The sequence below is a fragment of the Periplaneta americana genome, chromosome 17, assembly GCF_040183065.1.
Source record: "Periplaneta americana isolate PAMFEO1 chromosome 17, P.americana_PAMFEO1_priV1, whole genome shotgun sequence".
NCBI classification, from domain to species: domain Eukaryota; kingdom Metazoa; phylum Arthropoda; class Insecta; order Blattodea; family Blattidae; genus Periplaneta; species Periplaneta americana.
The window spans coordinates 50,670,313-50,683,070 of record NC_091133.1 but is presented as its reverse complement, the minus strand read 5'-3'; the positions used below and the strand labels follow the sequence as shown (position 1 = coordinate 50,683,070).

The following is a 12,758-nucleotide window of genomic DNA, read 5'->3' as shown; positions in this document are numbered from 1 at the left end:
CATTTTTTCCTCTAAAAAGACCTCCTAGATAAAGTGAAATATAAGTGCTCAGCATTGAAAGATTTTTCAATAACATTCAGATTCGAATCCTGATTGGGAGAAGTTACCTGGTTAAGGTTTTTGCCAGGATTTTTCTTTAACCCATTAAAAGCAAATGTTGGGTAACTTTCGGCGCTGGATCCTGGACTCATTTCGGCGGCATTATCACCTTCATATCATTCAGATGCTAGATAACCACAGCTGTTGATAAAATAACCAACTGAAAAACAACTCTCAGAGACTAATTTCCTGTTCCCAATTCTGATAACAGCTAGATGCAGAATCTCTTTGCCAATACGAGATTGGTAATACGCTAAATCTGACCGAATATGAGGAAAATCGACTTGTTGAGTTATCATGCAGCACTTTCTGGAAAATATTTTACAGTACACACAAGGTTTTTCATTTTTAGTTACTAGTTCGTGTCGAACATATAAATTTTCACAAATGACATTAAAACATTTTAATGCCGTTCCCCATGACATACAGTATTTATGTGAGCGTACATTTTCTGTTCTTTGTGGTATTAAAAGTCTCAAAAGAAAGAGCATGAACTCAGCAGCATATTTAAGATTGAAGGTTACAAAGTCAAATAGAACTTAAATTGGAAGACATTTTAAGCATATAAAAAGTTTAATATTTCACATAGTGTATTTTAATAAAATCAAAAGTAAATTAATTTATATTAACCATAAATGTGTAATGTACCATGTTAAATAACATAAATATTACTATAATGTTAACTAACATTTATATAAATAACAATACTATGTTTTACTGATTGTAATTTTGTTTTTCATTTAGTATAAATGTATAATATTATGCACGATTTCCTTCCGTTTGACGTTTATTGTGAAAAAATAAATAACTGCATTATAATGCTTGATATCAGTTTTTAATTTTATTTTAGTAGGTTATTTTACGACGCTTTATCAACATCTTAGGTTATTTAGCGTCTGGATATTAGTTTTACCCTAAGTCATATATATAATAGATAGCTCATCCCTATGTTAAAATCGATAGCACTTTGAAGAGAACAACCGCCAGGATCGGCAACCGTCCGCCGTAAACGAACACGAGATGGCAGTACAGTCGCTAATGCAATTCAAATGGGAGTTATGACATAACTCTTTATGTAACAACCAGATGGCAGCATAGTAAACCTGACAAAAGTTGTGACCGTCAAAGCCTATAAGACCGAGCAATCTGGGTATATAATATGATTTAGGGTTTTACCTAACCACATCTCTAACTTCCTATTCAGCAGCTAGTACAGGAAACATTCCTGAAGGAGTGTACAAAAAATATGTTCCTTCGAATGCGGGTCCTTTCCTCCTAAGTTTGAAAACTATTGCATTAGACTGTTTCACTGCTAAAACGTTTTACATATTTAATTTCTACAGTGAATTTTGCCAAACTTCATACTTTCATTTATAACTTTAAAATAATATCATCTTGGAGTTCCTCGTTTGTTAATGATATATTTCATTTTTATATCTTTCGACAGCATGTTAAAATTTGAGTCACTACTCTTGATGATTGATGTTGGCTCTTTTTATAGCATATATTTCTTCCCTTAAATTTACAAATTACTTACCTATGTTCTTCTTATAAGTAGGTACTCACAGCAATGTTTGAGATACAACCGCAGGCTTCAACTAAATCTGGCTAAACACTAACAGTATGGAAACTCTTCAAGATAAGATAACCACAGAGATAATCTTCATAAACAAATATTAAACTAATTTAATTGTCACTAATAAATATTATACTGCATAATTCTAACTATTAGGTAAATCAAGGACAAAACAAAGTTTGTTGATACTGCAGTCTTATTATTTGACAGTTTACTCATTTGTCCATATAAAAAAACACACAGATGAAGGTAAACATTTTGACAGAATATGCAATTGAGCAAAAGTTGAGTTGTTTATGATATTTAATTAAAAGATAGTAATTAGAGATTTTTTTTTGTTTTACAAATGGAAAGCATGGGTCTACGGCAAGAGAAGTAATTAATGAAGGATATGCATTATTATTATTATTTTCCCTTAATATGAAGCGTCATTCCGAAATTAGAAATTCACTATGGTTCATTCAAAGTGTATCATTCGTGTCAATTATCAATTTAAGATTGCAGAACTCGCGATTGTAAAGCAAAGGGGTGGTCGCACAGATCTGTAGCTGCTCTCGATTCTGAGATATTATTGAAAAAGGCCGCTAAAGCTAATTTTATACGCACTCAGAATTCATTCTCACGAAATGGGCTAATTGTCCCTACTGATTCTTCTTATACTGTGGTCTGGGTAGCCATTACATTGTGCCACGACAGCCAATCCATTCATAGAATTGCTAGTTCAAGAAGTTCTCACTCCTATACCATATTAACACAATAAAACAAGACAACAACAATAACAAGACATGACATCGGAAAAACAGTTGACGCAAGAACATGGTTGTCAACCCACCATTTATTACATCAGCTATTCGTTTATTCCAGTTATGACATCTGTATATAATATGTAAAAGTATGAAACTTAAGAACAAATATTGAAAAAAGCTACTTTTGATCCACATTGTATATATATATATATATATATATATATATATATATATATATATATATATTGTTTTTATTGTTTGTTTCTGTGTGCTTGTTTATTTATTTATTTATTTATTTACTTATTTATTTGGTTGATTATTTATTTGCTTGGTTATTTATGTATTTGGTTATTTATGTGGTAATAATTTTTTATTATTTATTTGGTTGGTTGGTTGGTTCGTTATAGAAAACATGTAGAATGTATTGTATATTACAATCTGTTGCGTACATAAAATAAGATGTGTGTAGAGCCTATTTCCTGAGTCATTATTTTTTATTTCCCAGTTGGCTTCAAACAAATAAGGGAACAATTGGATAATAAGCACGGTAGAGCAATGTCAATAGTCGACGTTACTCGCTGGCCACTAGTCATCTAGCCGTACCGAGCCGTGTCAAACAATAGACAATCGAAATGGTGGTAGTAAAATTCGCGACTATATTCTTAAATAAATCACTCCATTAGTCAAGTGCAAGGTTTATGCAGTACAACGACGATGTTTTGAATCACTAAAAGAAAATGCATATGTAGTAAGATAACAACGAAATAAAGGGGAAAAAAGATGTTTCACGGAATATCATTTAAATAACGGAAAGTAAATTTCCGGTTAATGTTCGTCAAAGCGTTAAGTACATAATTATGACCGCGTTGAAGTTTTATTTGTGGCCTAGAAAAAATACCTAGCCTTTTACGAAAAAAAAAAAAAAAAAACTTTTAGGGGCCATGCAATTATTCCCTGCTTTAATAATTATATTATTGTTTATCAATATTACGAAACAAACACTGTCATAAAGGCCATGACCGACTAGAAACATCGATACCGAAGAGATAAATCCATTTGGCCGTGATGGAACAAAAGAAAATGCGAGAGAGATTTTAGTTCGAGATGAAAGGGACACACAATTTTGATGACCATACTGTTAGTAACTGGAGATCGCTTGTAAGATCTGTCTTAATCTTCTATGTAGAAATGTCGTCCAAACAAATTGATGGTCCAGGGAAAATCATTGAAATAGATGAGAGTAACAGTGGTGCTATATCTCAATAATGTTCAGATCGAAGGAGGTAGAGAGAAAAAGAAACAAATTTCTCCTTCTAACGGCACGGTTTAAATCTAACGTGCTAATTCTCCAGTGTAGCGCACGAATGTGTCAACATCTCAGAATTTCCCTTAAATAGTGACAGGCACACAGACATTTTGTGAATGTATTATAATGCATTTAAGTCAATATCCAAAACAAATTATAGTGTTACATAAGCTTTAAGGCGCAGCTTGCTTATTACGTGAAGATTGGTGTTGTTGTTGTTTAGTCAACTGTCCGAAGACAGGTTTGAACCTCACAAGTGATACCAAGAAGGCACCACTTATGAGGAAACTAGGTCAGGAGATAATGAGGTAGGGTGGCCAGTTCCTTCTCCCCTCTAATATATACATCGCAGACTAGCTACATATTACACCAGCCAGACCTCACATGCATACAAACAATTTATTCTTCCGTCGTCAAGTGATATGTACTGTCTGATAATAGACGTAGGCCCTATAACGTAAAGATTACGGTCATGTATTCGAGGTCCATCTCGTACATAAGTATTACATTACAGTTTCACATATTATATAATTTTGAAAGTAATTCCCTGAGTTTAACGACACCTTGTGACGAGAGTTCCACACGATGTGTCTGTCTAGGATGTAAGGTTGGAATTGTCTAAAAAAATAGCAAATAGGCCTGATAAGATGTGCAGCAAAAACACGCATTTTCTCTACGTAAACTCATTAATAAGAGGGATAAAATTACAAATTGTGAGTAAAACTAGAATTGTACATTATGGTGGAGTGAAAATATGAAGTTTATGGAATCAAAATGTAATTTCAGGGAAAAGTTGTGGGCTGATATGATAAAGAACAATGCAAAATATTTTTTGTCTAGCTTAATATTTAGAGGTGCCCCAAGAGGACCATAATTTTTGAGTTTTCACAAAATTTGGAGGTTCAGATTTTAACGAGTGCTTTAATCTGAACAGGATGTCAGGAAAAAGTTAAAAAATACATGTTAAAAGACTCTGCATATTTTTGGTCCCCTGTTATTTCATCTTGAAATATCACAGAAATCTCAATTTATAAGAAAATTGGGCATAATTACAAAACTCGTATGATATAATTAATGAAAAATTAATTCTTCTTAAGTTGCAAGGTATTTAAATCAGAACAATGGCTCCAATTAAGGCAATAAATCTGACTTTCTTCCCTGTATTGGAATGCCAGAGAGGCTGAACCCATCACAATTACCTACCTATCATAACGTAATGAAATATTACCTATGGGTCAAAAATGAATTAAAACCTGACTTCAGATCAAAAGAATCTACTATTGGAGAGATTTCAGAAAGAGTTGCTATCAAAACTAAGGAAATCTGGGTAAAGAAATCTTTCCGACGGTCAGTCATACAAGAATATTACAACTGATTCGTGCTTACCATGATCAATATGAAAATTAAACAATTTTACAAAAGCTATATAATGAAAAACAACATAATGGAATAAATATACAAAAAGACATAAAAATTATAATTTGTAAAAACTTCAAAGCCCTTGGTGCACTTCAAAAATTAAATATAGAAAGTCCATACTTTTCACATTTCTAAGTTACGTGAAAAGACAGATTTTTGCAACCATTACATTTAAAAAACAGATAAAAAACAATTTCATGCATAGATTCACTCCACCCTATTGTACATGTTCCAAATATCTAATATTTATATTATGTTAGTGTACCATAGACGTATGGACCTTCACTAATGTTGTTGAACGCAGAATTTCTAAAAAATGTCTAAAAAAATGTCCAGCAAAAACCAATTTATGAAAAACTAGATGTAGCACCTACCTCGACCATCAGTCTTTCAAGACTGTGTTATTAAAGTTGTTCGAAGTCGAGTAAATACTCCAGGAACATCAACTCTCTGCGGTCTTCGTCGTACTGGGAAGATGTATTATTATCTTCACGTTTTCTGTGACGTAGTGTGACCTTGGCCGTACGCAGAAACCGCCACATCATTCAAATGCGCAAACAGTCTGGACCATGTCTCCGTCAGTACCTGTCATAATATCATGAGCACCTGAAATCAGTTTGTTGCATCAGTGTACAGTACTTCTGTTATCCCGTGGGCGTGAGAAGTCCCGTTGAACAAATAGATAAAATGATCAAGTACCGCTTTTTGGGAGATTGCAGGTTCCTGTGAGTAAACAAGTATTCTTGCCAGAGGGTGGAAACTAGCCGCGAACTGCGGTTGCTGCATTATAGCTAGGGAGAATTCATTAGGCCTATCGACAATTTCGAAGTAGCGCACCGTTACTCGAACTACTAGAAACTGTGGCTATTTATGCTGGAGATACAGGTGCAAATCTCGCAGAACTTGTAATAGAGGCAGAAACGATATTCGGGACAGGTTTTCGCGGTATAATCTTACTTCTTCTATCATCATTCTATCATTTATCCAATAGTAATAATAATAATAATAATAATAATAATAATAATAATAATAAAAGTAATATTATACACAGATTTATTGACACGTTTTTCCGTTCTCAGTTTACATTTAATTCTATCTAAAAACATGTCCTCCACTAGCATCCTAATCTTCATCGCATCTTCTACTCATCTCTTCAACATCATCTCGATGGTCATCTCCTTCTTGCTTCAAATACAGTAGTAGCTTAACCGTTCTAGAATTTTTCTATGTCTTCTATTTTCATTTATCCTCTTGGAGTGTCAAACCACCTAAGCGTCTTCATCTCCATTCCTTCAATAATTGTGTTTTCCTAATTAGTAATCCTTCTGAGTCCCTCACTTTTCATTTTTTCTAATCTTGATATTCTGCAGCAGTGGTCATCAGCACAGTACACCCTCGGGCTAGCGTCTTTTACCCGCGGATAAGAGATCCACTGGCATGCAACCGTGGCTACTGGCAGGTATGCTTTCCACCTCTTCCTTCTGCACATACATACATACATACATACATACATACATACATACATATGCCTACATACATACATACATACATATATACATAGGCCTACATACATACATACATACATACATACATGTTCTGCCCATGGGCAGGTCTTTCACTGCAAACCCAGCATTCTCCAATCTTTCGTATTTTCTGCCTTTCTCTTAGTGTCCACATAATATGATCCATATATCTTAATGTCGTCTATCATCTGATACCTTCTTCTGCCCCGAACTCTTCTCCCGTTCACCATTCCTTCCAATGCATCCTTCAGTAGGCAGTTTCTTCTCAGTCTGTAACGCAACCAATTCCTTTTCACGACGGTGTATATTTCGATACACTACTTACCCTTTACCCATTTCAGCGAGTGCTGACGGCCGCTATTCTATAGCTCCTCCTCAGACAACCCATCTCTGTAGCAAATAGCTTGCTCCTAATACTTATATACTTACAAATGGCTTTTAAGGAACCCGCACGTTCATTGCCGCCCTCACATAAGACCGCCATCGGTCCCTATTCTGTGCAAGATTAATCCAGTCTCTATCATCATATCCCACCTCCCTCAAATCCATTTTAATATTATCCTCCCATCTACGTCTCGGCCTCCCCAAAAGTCTTTTTCCCTCCGATCTCTCAACTATCACTCTATATACATTTCTGGATTCGCTCATACGTGCTACATGTCCTGCCTATCTCAAACGTCTGGATTTAATGTTCCTAATTATGTCAGGTGGAGAATACAATGCGTGCAATTCTGCGTTGTGTAACTTTCTCCATTCTACTGTAACTTCATCCCTCTTAGCCCCAAATATTTTCCTAAGCACCTTATTCTCAAACATCCTCAATCTCTGTTCCTCTCTCAAAGTGAGAGTCCAAGTTTCACAACCATACAGAACAACCGGTAACATAAATGTTTTATAAATTCTAACTTTCAGATTTTTTGACAGCATACTAGATGACAAAAGCTTCTCAACCGAATAATAACAGGCATTTTCCCTATTTATTCTGCGTTTAATTTCCTCCCGATTGTCATTTATATTTGTTACTGTTGCTCCAAGATATTTGAATTTTCCACCTTACTCCTAATTCTATAATTAATATCCCTGACCTCAGATCCATATAAAGAAATGCTCTGAATACTCGTAATAGCAGTTGTAAAGAGTCTCTCCTTTGTTGTCATTGTGCGTGTGTTTTTTTTTCTTTTTTTTTTTCCATATATCCCATCCATTTCTCTATAATAGCTGCTCTTTCCTTAGTCTATTAATTCTCCGTATTTTCGATTTTACTCTTTCCTTCTTTATTAAATATCGTTCCTAAATACTTCTATTTGTCCACACGCTTAATACGCTGAATAGTCAGATCTCCAGCCTGTCACGCAGGCGGCCCGGGTTCGAGTCCCGGTCTGAACTAGGATTTTTCATTCAAAAATCCATAATGACACTTGTGGCGGACAATATCGCAGCTGGCGTTTTTCTCCATATTAGACTCCTACATCATTCCGTCACCATTTCTCCATTTCGTCATCATAAGAGTATTTCATAACATTCTCCGACCGCCGGCTGTCGACGCACAGAGGAGGCTGGCCTAGAGACAAGTGGGGTGGCTTGCTCGAAACCGGGGTACGCAGAGAACCTTAGTGTACTCAGTGTAGTAAAGCTTCATATTTAGTCGTCTCATATAACTCCATTTACAAAATCCGAATTTCTTTTTTAAGCCAAAAGGACGAATGTTAGAGACTGTCTTGCCTTATTCATCCATAATAAATTGCCCTCTTGAATTCCTTGATACTACTATTTTCGAAACTACGTTTTTCATACAGAGAAAAGGGATGTAAAATAATTAAATATATGTAGAATTGGGTCCTCGATACCCTCGATACTTTTGGGAAAAGTATTCGTTACTTTTCAGTTTGTTTGTTTGTTTCCTTCTTTCTTTCTTTCTTTCTTTTTTTCTTTCTTTCGAATTCAACTTCCATTATACGAAAGTTTACGAAAGAATGAGATATATCCACCTCTGTTCCGCGTTTTACAGATATATGTTGCCTTTCCACAACTAAAAAATATAAAATAATCCTCACCCCTCGTAAACCAAAAATGTCAATAGCTCCAATCGTGGAGGGGGGGGGGGGATTGAAAAATCCCTCAGTAATAGTGCGTAGGAGGAATTCCTAAGGAAATAGACTTATTGTATTACAAAATATTTAGTATTGTCAAAGGTATAAGACTTGTGAATGAATTCGGGATATGTAACTAAAACTGACAAAGCCTAATATTCTCCGGAAAAAAAAATATTTGAAACTGGAAATTCTTTGCTTTCTAAGAAAATAGGATGTGATCAATGAGGCGCGAAATATATAGGCCTATTGGTAAATTGTTATTAAGCTCAGACGAACCAAGCAATTCCAACAGATATTATTAATGAACCTTAACTATTTCAAATATGGGACTAATCAAGACCATAGGAAAAGCAATAATAAAGTAATTTTCGTGTAGACACACTCATTTTTAAAGTTATAGTATTGAGCATCGACTAATATCGAAACTCTATACCTGGTTTCTGTAACGAGTGTTGAGAAAAAGGTAGTATCAACTCATTTTTAGTTCCTATGCAGTCGTTTAAACAGACAAACTTGTTATGCAGTACTTTATGATTGAACTAAAAAAAAAAAACGAAAAATTAAGGACAGTCGAAGTTTTTTTTATAACAAAATGTATCTCTTGTCACGCAATGTATGAATTAGCATCTTACTCGAAGGAGAATAGGCCTACCCTGCATAATATCATACATAGAGATTGACGTTTGTTATATTTCTGTCTCATAACTAAGTTTCATTTAAAAATTAGACTTACGCACTTAATTTGTAGCATAATCTGTAACACATGTAATGCAATGAATTATTTTAAATACATATTTACCAAGCTCAAAGCTAGGTAAAATGGAAAAAAAATACAAATCATCATTATTTATATTTATATAAAGGCCTATATGATATATATACCTGCATTACTTTGAGATCCTACAAGTACGAAAGAGTATCTTTGACTTCGTCCATGATGAATCCTTCCATTGATTTCTTCCCGAAGCCAAAATTCCTCAAGTATCTTAAAGTAAATCTTCTCTGTTCAACCCAGAATGGACTATCAGACAAGAATACGTCTAGAATAGTAGCCAGTAGCAATGATTTACTATAAAGATTTGTGTGAAAGCGTTATAAATAAGTGTAAAATATTTTATGCCATCCTAGCATTATAAACAGATTGTTACTACATCCAGTATCGTTCGTAATCGGCTTATTATAGCACGCGTGCCAATAAAAGCAATGGCATATTCGCTATGACGTAATACCGGAACTCTTGCTATCTTGCTTAAGCCTACCGCTTCTACTTGCGACATAACAAGAAATGAAATGGAGGACAGGAGGTAACGTATCATTTATTTCCATCTTCAACAGTTTTGTATCACTTTTGTAATATCACATAAAACAGTTCGGAGAAACTATATTGACAAAATAAAGGAACATTTGTAACATAACCTGCAAGGTCATCCATTTCTCTTTATTTATTGTCAATGCCAGGTGCAACAGTCGATACGAACTTATGAAGACTCTGTCAGCTATGGATCCCAAATTTCTTTCACATTTCATTTCCTGCAATTTGTAATGCTAAGATGCCATAAACTGTTGTATCCAACTCGTGGATAATCTTATTATGACACTCGTGAAAATTATCGCACTCACTATCGTTCTTGCGTCAAACATTCATTCATGTCATAATGATCAAGATTATCCACTTGTTGCACAAATAACTATTTCGACACAAAATATAGAATTAAATATACCTTTTCAAGAAAATCAGTAAATTACAAATGAAATATTCTCTTCTCAAAGAATGTCTCACAATTCAGCAAAATTCTACCTTATTTTCATAGTATTAACCTGTCTTCGGACAATTGACTAAACAATATAATCTTTTTTCATAATTCATATTTCAGCAATTTTGATCCTGGCGAGTTTATTTCATCCACAAGACGAACGTAAGAAATGCTATCATGGATTAGATTCGTAAATTAAATTAATTAGATTTTGGTCTATGTCAAGAATATAATTAATATACCGTTGAGGTTGTCCTGAAGGCTTACGTCTTACTTTTCCTGTCTTCCAAAATATCTTGACAAAACACCTACGACATTTTAAAGCATATACATATCTAATTTTCAGTGAGTTTTATTACTCACAATACAATTTCACTCCATTCAGTGTCCATACAAAAGGTCAACGACAAATAACTTTCTTAAGCTTTACCTTTATTTGACGGCTGAAATTGAATTGGTCAGAATATTTTCTTCCTACGTTTCAATAAAGCATACAAATCTTTTATACCTCAAATTCAAAACTCTATAGAAACCTCAAATTCAACAAACTATCAAAATTCTAAGGTATGTCATTAGATCGAATATGTTAGGTTATAGCTAGCTATTCTTTATAATTGGCCTCCGTCACTGATTTACTATAGGATTTTGTGAATAAAAGTTTTGTCTTTCAACTAAATACTGTATAAGGACTCCGAACGGTACTTTACCCGCCAACATTTGAAAATTTTCCGTGATATGAATTCGGAATCATGGTCAAAGAACCTAACAAAGTTTCTGTTAAGGTTTTCTGTTACTAGTAACATAATTAACTTCTATATGTTGTAACTTGGAAAAATCTGTAGCTAAAATATAGGCTAATATGTGTAAGTATGAAACACTCCAGTTGGGAATTATTTTTCAAAATAAATGTGATCAAAATATACTGTTTTGTAATATGTTTAATTCTTTACTCAACTTTCTTCTCAGTTTTAAAGGCTTCTCCACTTTTTATTAGTGTTTGTCTAGTAATCACATTCGTCAGCTTCTCTTCACTGGCTTTTCTGTATTCCTCTTTCTATCATGGTTCTCGCAAATTATCCTCTCCCTGTCATCCGATGACTCTTCCTTCGTTTACACGCTGTACGTCGTCTTGTCATTTATAATAACTTTTTTTTTCGATACTCTCTACCACTTTTTCACGTATAGCCTTATTATTCATTCCTTTTATGAAAACTTCATTTGTTATGTCCTAGTTTGGAAATCCTCATACTCCTTCGCAACCCCTCCATCTCCACAGTTAATAATTGTTCTTTCTCTTTTTCAGGTGAGTCTCCAACCTTCAGTCCTATGTGTTGATATGTTATTCATTGTAATTTGGAGGATCGTTCTCGTTTATCCCCCTGGATATCCTGACATCTGATGTATGTATAATTTATCATAAATAAGTATTTAAACTGTGGTGCCGATTTAATCGTATACAACTGATATTGTAAATTTTGTTCTTCTTCTCGGAAGACTAGATACTCTGTCTTGGATATATTAACTGTGAGGTCACATTCTTTGTATACACCAAACACTTTTTTCATCAGGTATTGTACTACACTATATCCACATGGTCGTCCACAAAGATCAAGACGTGGACAAACATTTGCACTCCCACCTTACTCAGATTATTTGTTCTATCTTGTAAAGACTTGTTGAAGATATATATATTAAATAATGTAGGTGTCAGTCCACATCCTTGGCATAATCGCCTTGTAGCTGTAAATTCACCTAATTCTTTAATTAAAACTAAATAATAAATTAGCTTGTGAATGTTATTCTCGCCTACGTACAGTTAATAACAAATAAAATAAGACCAGTTGTTACATTATAACAGTCATATCAACTAATGCCCATAGGCGCAAGCGCGCGCTTTAGAGCTCAGGAGAGAGCGCTTTACAGCAGAAAGGAAAGAGACAAGACGAAGGCCTACTTGGAGGATCATTACGACACTGAGTACGAAAATTATATTGCACTGTAGTCACGGACTCTGTTTCGTGAAATCAAACATACATCAAGCAAGTTCCTCACTAGTGAAAGTAGACATTTTGTACTGCAACTGATGTAGAGCTCTTGGTGTCTGAATTTGGTACTACGTCACTACATGAGTCAAAACTTGATATGTTTTGCTTTAAAATGACACCTTAACCATTTCTTTAAAATATGTAGATAAAATTCTATAAGCTTGTAAAATAGTAAAGTCTTTTTTGATAATCAGTGT

The 12,758-nt window shown here is 34.3% G+C and overlaps 1 protein-coding gene across 1 annotated transcript in view; it reads right to left on the bottom strand.

Moving 5' to 3' along the window:
- LOC138692739 (uncharacterized) overlaps positions 1-5,672 on the bottom strand; it is a 55,520-nt gene extending 49,848 nt beyond the window's left edge. Inside the window, exon 1 of the mRNA XM_069815932.1 lies at positions 5,521-5,672. The gene's annotated coding sequence lies outside the window, so the exon portion shown is untranslated. The remainder of the gene's footprint in view (positions 1-5,520) is intronic.
- Positions 5,673-12,758: the final 7,086 nt, after the last annotated feature.